This window comes from Eptatretus burgeri, chromosome 17 (genome assembly GCF_056783735.1).
Source record: "Eptatretus burgeri isolate ZD-2024b chromosome 17, Ebu_testis_v1, whole genome shotgun sequence".
NCBI lineage: Eukaryota > Metazoa > Chordata > Myxini > Myxiniformes > Myxinidae > Eptatretus > Eptatretus burgeri.
In genome coordinates this window covers 16,747,920-16,755,816 of record NC_140977.1, presented here as the reverse complement: position 1 = coordinate 16,755,816, position 7,897 = coordinate 16,747,920, and the positions used below count along the sequence as shown (strand labels likewise).

Below are 7,897 nucleotides of genomic sequence, written 5' to 3'. Positions count from 1 at the left end.
GCTCGATTTTTCATTTTCGTCACAAGGTCACGAACTTAGAAAATTGCGAATTTTGACATAAAAATCCATCTTCTCCGAGGGGGTTTGTTGAATCTGGCAGGGGGTTCGGTATTTGGTTAACCCAATGGCACATGCATCGCCCCATGGAGCTCGATTTTTCATTTTCGTCCCAAGGTCAAGGTCACAAGTTCACGAACTTAGAAAATTGCGAATTTTGACATAAACATCATACAACCGCCCAAACTTTGAGAGCTAGGATGACAATATTTTTTAATGCATAATTTTGAGGTCATTCCCCACCTAAAGTCTTGAAACCATTTTCCTCTATCTCGAACACCTTGCCCGTGGCGCCCCCTTCAAGTTTGTTTTTACGCTGATTTCATCAAAGTCTGGTTAATCCGAGGAGTGCAAAATGCCATGTAGACTATATGACGTTATATTGTTCCTGGAATGTTCCAGAAGAAGTTTTGCACCAAAGGTCGTGATCCTTGACCTTTGACCTTTAAAGTTCACAAAGGTCAAATTTTTAAAGTTGTGGGAATCGAACCAGGTTTTCGACCTTCTTCGACAAACTAACTCCAATAAGCTATATCGTGTATCCTGTTTCCTTATTTTAATGTCCACAACATTGTTTTGTGACCTTTAAACGTTATGCAACGGTCAAATTTTGAAAGTTGTTGAACGAAACCGGGTTTTCGACATTTTGCAGCTAATAACCTGTCACTTGTACCACATCATGTTGATCATTTTTATAACTTGGTCAAAAATTATCACATTGTCTCATCCTTGACTTGTTATGATTATATTTTCAATTTTCATCATATGCCAGTCCGTCTCGTTTGTTTGGATGTTTGTCTGTGAACGCTTTCGGTTATCTTCGTCAAACTTTACCAGAGGATTCCATCGGACAAAAGTGAGGCTGTCGTTGCTTTTTAACTATATAGGTCAAAAGGTCGATATAAGCTCAAAGGTTAACAGCGTCATAAGATTTCTGAAATCCTCAATTTTCATCCGATTGACTAGAAATTTGAACAGGATTTGCTTATCAGGTCACTGAATTCGACCACCAATTATTTTTGAGGTCAACATAGGCCAGATTTCTAAAATTGTCAATGTCCATCTGATTGACTTGCAATTTGAAGAGGATTTACATGTTTGATCATTGAAATCGACCACCAATTATTTTTGAAGTCAAATTTGTTCTATGGATATTGGATATCGCAAATATTGTGCTGTGCACGACATCTTTCTTGTTACTTGCAAAAATCGAAGATTTTTAAAAGTATATTGGTTGGTCTTGTGCGTTGTTCTGTCTGTCTTTTTGTTTGTTATGGTGAAAATTGAAAATTTACACATATGTCGGTCTGTCTCGTTTGTATGTTTTATCTGTGAGTGCGATAACTCGAGAATGCTTTCAGCTATCTTTATCAAATTTTACCCGAGGATTCCAAAGAACAAAAGTGAGGCTGTCGATGTGCTTTTTTTTAATATATTTGTGAAAGGTCAAGGTGCCAGTGATGTCCTTTGCATGATTTTCATCATACGTGTCAGGCTATCGCCTGACACCTTGTTTGTTTGTCTGTCTGTTTGTCCACATATAATGTGCTCATGTAGACCACAAACGGTACCTGGTGGTAGCCAGTATTATGCGTTATCTTTTCAACAACTGAATTGCTCCATAAAGTATGTGCAATTATTATGCAAGTATGTCGATAAAGAATGTAATATTATTTATGTGAGTATGTACCGCAAAAATACGTGTCATAAAATATATGATGTGTGTCTCCTCCGTAACTCCAAAACCATAAAACCTATCAGCCTGAAACTTTGCATGCTGACAAAGAAAACTCCAAGGAAGTGCAAGAGTGAAAATTGGGTGTTTGGGTTAATTAAAACACCCCTTTTAATGATAATTAACAGCCTCATTTAATTATATCCTTAATCATGCGATTCTCAGCCACCTCACTGTCTGGGTTCTTTGGCCGTTTCCTGGGTAACCTCGCTGGGGTCTGAAGCCGCCATGTTTTTTTTTTTGGCCTGCTCAACCATGCCTTGATTTGGAACAGGCCTCAACAATTTCATCACAATCGTTTTTTTTTTTCCACTTTCCTCACTCATCTTATTGAATGGCCTGTTCATCGTAGCTATGAATCGCTGTGTGCTTCGCTTTTGTAAGTACTATAGTTTTCAAATTAGGAGCTTGGAGCGATTTAATGCATTATATGATTCGATTTTCCACAATCTACTCTCACGGACTAATTAAAATATATCATCAAAATATTATTTATGATTTGAGGATCGCATTTCGTCCAGACTAAATAAGTGTCGAAATCTGTTGTGAAATCTGATAATTTAAAGAAATAACGAGTCTTATAACAAAACCGATATACTGATTTACTGCAAGAAAGGCTATGTTCCCTCCTTAATACATACACAAGAAAATGTGAAATTTCCAAATCATTAAACTTATCTTTTTCTTCTGTTTGGAGAATTACATTGAGTGAACAAAAAATATAGGAACGTACCAAAATTAACGAGCTTTATTGAGCTATACGATTTAATGCATTCACTGCAAGACCTCGCGCCCTGGCCCCCAGATGGACTGCCTATCCATCGCGTCTGCCAGATCAGTGTCTATATTTTCTGAGGTTTCGCGAGGTGCTCTGCAGGGAATCGAAGCAAATCTGGTAAGAAACGGATGTTTTAAAATAAAGGTATAACGTTTGCATGGACCCCGAACCGATGTACCACGTTTCATGTGCACAGACGAGCGGGCAAGATGGTGGGTTATCTGCAATGTTTATTTCACGGGTGATTGAACTTTGCGATGTCTCCAGGGTTGTTCCACATTAAGCTGCAACTCTTTTGTGGATAAAGTCATTATTTGAATGAATGCATTTTATTTCATTAACTGTTGCGTGCGCAGTGAAGACCGGCTATAAAGTTAAAGGGATCCTATATGATATGCAGCGACAGTCTGGCCAACCATTACTTATCAACCATTTAATTGGAGTGCTTAAGCCACTTGCCGAACGCCTTGGTGGAAAGCAGTACCGCACTATGTCCTTCTGAGCGAATTGTTCACTCACTGTGGACACTTTTGCCTGCTCAGTCACCCTGACTGAGTGCTCCGTGCAATAACACCCGATTTCCAAGCCATTTGCTGTATAAACGTGTTTTTTGAGTTGCCGAGCCAAATGTTTTTGTTTTTATACATCCATTTATTATAAAGAATGTTTGTGCAAATGTCTATATAAATGGAATGTTGTGTTTTTGGTTAAAGCTACTAATCGTTTTTGGGTTGTTGCCGATATCAGCCAAGTGTGTGCACGTGTGCATGCGCGCGCGCTGTTCATAAAGCATGGGGTTCAACACATCCTCTTAGCCTGAAGCTCTCTGCTGCAGCCAAGTCCTTTGTATTACGTGCTTTGTTTTGATTTCTGAAAGGAAGTGGGATGAGAACCTGCTATTTACCAGAAAGATCAATAAATAACGAAATGGTCATGTAATTTTGTGATTACTTCGACCTTCTTTTATTTAATTTGAAAGCAGAGTAATGACCCTCGTGTATTTTTAATTATTTTCAAACATTGGCCAAGTTGATCAGAGGTTTCACCTTCCTGCCCTCCCTCCAAACTATGCAATGTTGTACAAAAATGGGAGCCAAAAAAAAGGTCCATCCATCCTTTTATTATTACTTCCGCCACCGAAGATGGAAGGAGGTTATGTTTTCACCCCTGTCCGTCTGTCTGTCTGTCCGTCTATCTGTTTGTGTACAGGATATCTCAAAAAGTTGTCGACTGATTCGGATGAAACTTTGTGGACATGTTGGGTGTGTGACCACGATGAATTGATTTGATTTTGGTGAAAATCCGAATCTACATCTGGATACGAGAGTTATTTAATTTTTTAAGTGATTCTTCACCATTGAGAGATTGGGCCAAAAACGATGTATAGCACGATGTCTCAAAAATGTATTGTCTGATATGTTCTCATGGACCAGGAATTGTGGGGTGGAGACGTGTGCTCTACCGCGTGCCCTTCTAGTTTATTTATTTATTTATACAGTGGTGAGTCTCATGAAAGGGCATCCTCGTCTGCAGTAGTGAGGTTCATTAAAAGACCTATTGTAATCTGTGCTAAATTGGATGTTTATTTGAACTTGGCACTTTTTTGATGTTGCATTTGTTGGAAAGTTGGACTGCTTTTCCTCCATTTTAAGTACAAATAACTTTGCTTCTTCCCCAAACCCCCTCCCTCATCCCCATCCCCGAAAGTCATTGTTTTGTACTGATAGAAGATGCACCATTATGCAGCAAGCCCAACTTGATAACGCAGGCACGCCTTGCCTTTGGCAATCTATGATTGTCATGTCATTTGCCTGTTTCAATGTAGTTGTTTGTTTTTATTCAAGGGTCGCGGCGCATGGAAGAGCGAAACGGCAAAGGGCACCGGATCTGCCAACCGCCAGGGCATACAAATGGGGGAGGATGGGCATACGCATTCAATGGCCAATTCTTAGTCCACAAATCAGATCAAACAGCATCTCGATGAGTTAAGTGAACTCGCGTGTTGTTTTAAGATTTACCAAGACTTTCCCCTCAAAGTAAAGTGAAGTGCATCTTATTCCATCACATGCCAATCAAGGTTGTCATGTTTTGAACGATACGTTTTATCAAGGGAAAGTCAACGAAGGTCAGCCGACTGCCTGGGAAGCAAAGTGAAGCTGACATGTGAGTATTGGCATTCTTCTCGGCCTTTATCACTCTGACAAAGGGCTAACATCCGATTCACTTTGCTTCCCACGGCAGTAAACATAGCCTTGTGAACTCTCAATTGATTAAACCTTCCCTTGAAATACGTGACTTTCGAAATGATGTATGAATGATAACGAGGCCTTTCCCGCATGCGATGTGAGTGTTTTCGGTGAATCACTTCTGCTAGCATGCGTACTTTTAACCTGCTGATGGCAGCGCAAAATTTCTAATTATATATATATCGACCTTTCTACACAATTTTCAGCATTTGGACAAAAGAGTGGCAATTTCAAAATGACTTACCGTAATTGTTGTGTTCCTCGATGCAAATTGGACTCGTAGAAATATATAGAAGTACAAGAAAAATCCGTGGATGTGAGGTGTTTAATTCCTACCATTTCTTGTTTGTATATGTGAGTGGTCTCTCACACACTCTCTCACTCACGCTCTCGCTCTCTCGCTCTCTCGCTCTCTCGCTCTCTCGCTCTCTCGCTCTCTCGCTCTCTCGCTCTCTCGCTCTCTCGCTCTCTCGCTCTCTCGCTCTCTCGCTCTCTCGCTCTCTCTCGCTCTCTCGCTCTCTCTCTCTCGCTCTCGCTCTCTCTCTCGCACTCGCAGTCTTCTCCTTTCAGCACAAAAATCTTGTATAATTTATCTTGCTGTCCTGGAACCAAACAAATTATATATATATATATATATATATATATATATATATATATATATTATTGTGACGGATACCGAGACACCAGCTTGTCACTCAGGGGGATTAGTCCTCGGTCGAGCCAGACCTGGGGCCACCGCTCACAATTAACGTTGTGGTACGGTGGATTGTTTTAAAACCACGAACGCCACCCAGTCAACCATGAGTTCCAGTGTCCACTGTCTAATTATTCTGTTTAACTCGAGGCCACGTGGTTACTTGAGCGGGAGCGTGCCCTCGGCAAAGCACCAATGTTATCTGATTAGATTTTAATTAGGGTGGCCGAGCGTTTTAACCGCTGGTGCGTGCTGACGATTTTTTTGGTCAAATCTGTGGTAATTACCTCCCAGTCTATCTCCGTCGGACAATGCTAGACCAATGGAAGGAAAGGACAAACACTGACAGGTTGGAAATCGACAAATAATTTATTCATGATAAAATCAATAAATAAAAAGAACCTTTTATTTGCTGAGGTAAATAAAGAATTAATTTCAAAGCGAAATCGATCAAAATGCCAGGAAAGAGACAAAGAGCAGATGCTTATCGGGGGTTGACTTACAGCTAAACACAGACAAGGGTACCCAACAGATCATTCGGGGGAGGGGAGGGGGAGAATCGTCTCGCTCACCAGAAAGTCGTCCGTGAAGCGAAAACGTCATGAAAGTGCGTGCGTGCGTGTCACGTCCATCAGCAGCACCCAGCTTTGCCGTGCACCCTCCCGCGGGGCAGCCTTGAATGCCAGTCAACATCTGGAGGGCACCGAGATCATCCGTCGCGGGTTTAGACCCTGGTTTTGTTGGTGATCGACCCGAGCCTCACTTGTTGGTGGCACTGTTCACACGCGCACCACACGCTCGCTTTCCGAAGCACTGGAAGGGCGAATTGTCTGTTCGCTGGTCAGACACCCGCTTCTTGGTCACTTCTCTCTCCCTTTGCTTTTTCCTCTTTAGACTTTTTCTCCTCAGAGAACGTCCCTCTTTCGCTCGTTTTTTTTTTTTTTTTTTTTTTTTTTTTTCAATCTCAGAACGACTCTCCTCACAGAACGCCTCTCATGCTTTCTCTCGCTCGTTTTTATCTCCCTGGGTCTCCACGGGGTGCCGTCCTCTCCAAGCACACCCCGCCCCACCGGGGCACGGTTACCATGACGACCCGTGCGCTCTCAAAAAAGGCGGTGTCGGAACTCGTGAAAAAATGCTGCTGAGGAAAAATGAGGGCGGGCTTCAGAGCTCGTGAAAGAAATGTGTGTGAACGTGTCTGTCGTAAAGAAAAAAAGCTTCCCATAAGAGAGGGGATCTATCCTTTACCCTTCCCAACGCATCACATTTAAGATCCCATTAGACATGGGGAGGCGGCTAATCTGAACATGCATTTAAGGAAATAACTGTCTGAGGACCTGGATGTGTGGATGCATTCATCAGACCAGATTCTAAAATCCGTAACTATATATGTACATAACTATAACACCCTTCACAGCTCCCACCCCTCTCGCCCCTCCTCCCAACATTTTAATCTCCGCCACTGAAGGTTAAGGAGGTTATGTTTTCACCTCTTTCTGTCTTTGTCTGTTTGTTTGTGTGCAGGATATCTCAAAAAGTTGCGGACGGATCCGGATGAAATTTTGTGGACGGGTTCGGTGTGTGACAAGGACGAATTGATTGAATTTTTGTGAAGATCCGGATTCAGATCCGACTACGATAATTTTTTTAAGTGATTCCTCACCATTGAGAGATGGGGCCAAAAAACGATATCGTACTGTATAGCACGATATTTGAAAAATGTATTGGGGCCTGATATGTTTCGTGGATCAGGCATTACGTACTGGAGGTATGCACTCTACCGAGTGCCCTTCTCGTTCATAGTAAAGTCATTTTAAAAGTTCATTTTTAACTTACGATATATGCATTCACAAGCCCCAGATATGTCCTCCCTTTCGGTATTCAGGAGCACCAAAGCCAGATATGATGTCTCCCTCCATCTCTTTTGCTGTGCAGAGGCATACCCCAGCTTTCTTTCATGTACTTTTTCCAAGTATTTTCAGCTTCTGTTGGAAGCTTATTGAGCCCTTTTGGGTAGCAATCGTTATCGCGCATGCACGATGGGCGTTCGCATGCCCTGAAGGTCACTACTTCCAGGGGTTTCTGTGCACGCACGCCGATAATTCTGGGGTGGATTACATCATTTTGAATGTCCCGTATTGTCTGCGAATGCATACCGACACTCGCCTTGACAAAAACTCATAAGCCTCTGCTCTTTGCTGTGTTATGGTTTGTTTATACGGATTTGTTTTGTAAAAAATTAACTCTCCCAACGTTTAAAAAGATGGTGATTGTCAGTATGACAATGGGTCGAATCGACAGAACATTGATCGAACCGACACTAGTAAGAAGCTCTGTTCTGTAATTTTTGTTTAAAGTTACCAAACTCTGTTCCGTAATGGTGTCGA

General features: G+C 41.8%; 1 protein-coding gene across 5 annotated transcripts in view; it reads left to right on the top strand.

Annotated features, from left to right (window-relative positions):
• Positions 1 to 7,897, top strand: part of IPMK (inositol polyphosphate multikinase) — a 34,510-nt gene that overhangs the window by 11,100 nt on the left and 15,513 nt on the right. For 2 of the 5 annotated variants that reach the window (XM_085862089.1, XM_085862091.1), the window contains exon 3: positions 2,598 to 2,687. The exons of the other annotated variants lie outside the window; for them this stretch is intronic. The gene's annotated coding sequence lies outside the window, so the exon portion shown is untranslated. The remainder of the gene's footprint in view (positions 1 to 2,597; positions 2,688 to 7,897) is intronic. 5 annotated transcript variants of the gene reach the window in all.